Raw genomic sequence first — 3,206 nt, 5'->3', positions numbered from 1 at the left:
CAGCGGTTTTTTTCGTGAAATTTTTACAAACCGCTGGTCGGAATGATGTAAACGATACGCCGTTGGAAAGATATCGACGAGGCGCAACTTTTTCATGTAGAACACTCTCTCTAATTCTTTACGGTTTAAGAGGAATTTCGAATTTACCAAAATACGGACACTGTGTTTCGCGACACCCAAATCGACGTAGGTATTTCATCCGACTGAAAACTGCACTCCATCGATTGAAAAACCGCACTGCATCATACGGGTAAGAGAACTGCATGGTTTCTTTTTTGTGGGACCTAAATTTTTGAAGACGAGGAAGAAAACTGCATTGTTTTAGACTGAAAACCGCACTGCATCAGACTGTCAAGCGCACTACATTTTTTAAATGCATTTTTGTTTCAAATGTAGTGTACTAAAAAGTCCTTCATATTGAACTTCTTTCAAGATCAAAGTGGACCGCATTTGCATGTTTTTTAAAATGCATTTTTAGACCAAAGTGCAGCGCATTGGCATTTTTAAAAAAATTCATTTTTGTTTTAAATGAAGTGTACCAAAAAGTTCTTCATAGTGGACTTTTTTGCAAGACCAAAGCGCACTGCATTTGCATGTTTTAAATGCATTTTTCTTCGTAGTGGACTTTTTTACAAGACCAAAGCGCACTGCATTTGCATGTTTTAAATGCATTTTTGTTCTAAATGGTGTACAATTCCTCCAAAAATAATAAAAAGTGAACTCCTCTATTCATTTATTTTACAAAGTGAACTCCTTTGTTTTGCAAAGTGCACCGCAAAAGTTTTCTTAATGAGCTACATCGATTTTAACAAATTATACACCATGTCCTTACAAATTTGCCAAAAAACAAAATCCTCCAAAAATAATAAAAAATACACTCCTCTATATATTTTTTTACAAAGTGAACTCCTTTGTTTTGCAAAGTGCATCGCAAAGGTTAACCACCGTGTTCATGTTTTGTCTGAACTCCCTTCCCCTTCTCAGGTGACAACACTACCCGGTGTGAAGAACTCCTTGTATTATTACCTATTCTCCGATAGCAAGATGCAATCACTTCATTTGTTTCTAGTCTAGCTGTAGAAAACATAGGCACAAAAATTCTGGATGATGGCGTTAATAGAGTATGTGAGCATCAAATATGAAAAACTAAAAGATGGTAACTTTGGCAAGAAACAAAATAGGAAGATGTCCAAGGAGCTCACCCGAGACTGAGCTTTTGATGCTGTCGTCCCAGAATACACCTGCAAACTGCACAGACAAGAGCACCGAGTTGCACCACTTGGACATGGGCGTGGCCTTGTACTTCTTCCCCATGCCGTCGGAACCGCGTGCAATGAGCTAGTGAGCTGCATGTTCTGCGGACGCTGGACTGCACCACTTGGACGCAGGCCTGGCCACACCATGAACCAGCGAGTTGCACGGCTACGTTGCTGTCGGTGTTGTTCCTGCAGCAGATGAGGAGAGGACCACATTGACTGGGGCAGGGCAACACGGCTCGAGCAGCGGCTTGCCTCCATGTCGAGCAGCCGGTTTTATTTCTCGGCAGCTACCTCAGCAGACGATGCACGGCAGTGATGGCAACAACTACTCCTCATTCAAAGGGACATGGCTACCAGCTGCTTCTAGAGGACACCCAGGAGAGCAGTTCGCCCAGCATCTTCATGCGGTGCACTCATTCAGGTGCTGCAGTGCCCAGGAGAGAAAAATACATCTTCACAGAGGCAGAATAAAGCAAAACTTTAATAGTAAAAATAATTGCTCGCCGTGGGAGCTGCAATATATCTTCACAGTGCACACGAAAGAGCTGCACCGGAGGGCTGCAATGTATTGCACCAAGAGAGAGAAGAAAGGATGAAGACAATAATTGCTCGCCGTGGGCACTCGTCGGAAGATGCATTTGTCAAGGTGCTCACCGGAGCTCCAATTCATGCGGCGCATCAAGCTATCAAGGTTGGGGCCGACGGCAAATCCGGGATGGGGACCGGGGAGGGAGGCGAAGGTGCAAGTCGTCATGCACCCCGTCTTCGCGGACTGCACACACATGGGCAACGTACTGCACGGCGCTGCCGCCTACAGTGCACGACAGAAGGTAGGTGGAAGAGGGGTTACCACCCTCCATCGACGTGGGATGAGCTGCCGGACCTGCAAAACAGAGAGGAGGGGGATGGATGAGTAGCAGGGGGAAAAGATGGCAAAACGACCCGGGCTAGCTGCCGGAGAGCCCTGCCACGCCACCACCACCGGAGAGGACAAGGAGGAGGACCAAGGAGACAACCACTGCCAGATCTTGCCGCGGAGTCAGCCTGTTGGTGCGCCATGGGAAGAGCACTCCCGGAGGTCGAGGCATCTGCCGCTGGACTGGAGCCTCGCCCTCTTGCAGCCAACCGTCAGGAAGGAAGAAGAGAAGGGGGTGGCGGCGGCTACCGAATCTAAGGCGAGGCGAAGGGGCTGCCGTGGCTGGGGAGGCTGCCCGGCGATGCGAAGCGTGGCGGGGGCGGGGCGAGCAATGTGTGTCAGGGGTGGCGCGGCGGCGGTGCCTGTAGAAGGTGGAGAAGGCGGCGCGGCGCGGCAGCGTGCTAGGTGGTAGAAGGTGGACGTTGCCCGGGCGGTGGCGTCCTGGGATGGAGCTAGGACGACGGTGGCGGGCTGGAATGGTGCTATGGCGGCGGTGGCAGCGCCGGTAGAAGGTGGACAGGGGCGGGGCGGGCCGGCTCGACGGTGTCCAGAGGTGGTTCTCCGGTAGGGAGACGGGGGATTTGGACCGCGGGAGGGCGAGGTGGGGGTCGTGTGGGAGGTGGAGGTGGAGGTGGGGATGAGCCGGGTGGGGGTGGGTAGTTGTATTGGGTTTCTGCTCGCGGGTGCGTGACTGCAGGTGTTATCAGAATGAGAAAAATGTTATTAAAATAAGGTTTTAAGGGGTGTTATTAGAATAGACCCACCCTATATATATATACAGACGGTCTATTCTGCTAATATTAGCAGAATAACTATTCTGCACACCACTTCGGCACTGCACGCTCAACAGAAGCGCACTGCATCATTTTGACGACGAGCACTGCAATAGAGACTAGTGAACTTCTCGTCGGAAAAAATTGCATGCGTTATTTTTTCGGTACTGTTTTCGCTCTAATTTTTTAAACATTTATCGGAATGAGGCGTGTAATATACCATTGAAAAGCTATGGATTAGGCGCAACTTCGACATGT

At 49.2% G+C, this 3,206-nt stretch overlaps 1 long non-coding RNA gene across 1 annotated transcript; it reads right to left on the bottom strand.

Moving 5' to 3' along the window:
• Positions 1-706: 706 nt before the first annotated feature.
• Positions 707-2,815, bottom strand: LOC125553353. The gene is made up of 2 exons (XR_007304036.1): positions 2,276-2,815; positions 707-2,142 (listed from the first exon to the last, which is right to left on the bottom strand). It is a non-coding gene; the product is annotated as an uncharacterized LOC125553353 (long non-coding RNA).
• Between the last annotated feature and the right edge of the window lie 391 nt (positions 2,816-3,206).

Source organism: Triticum urartu, chromosome 1, assembly GCF_003073215.2.
Source record: "Triticum urartu cultivar G1812 chromosome 1, Tu2.1, whole genome shotgun sequence".
In the NCBI taxonomy this organism is placed as follows: domain Eukaryota; kingdom Viridiplantae; phylum Streptophyta; class Magnoliopsida; order Poales; family Poaceae; genus Triticum; species Triticum urartu.
This window is presented reverse-complemented; position numbering and strand designations above follow the sequence as displayed.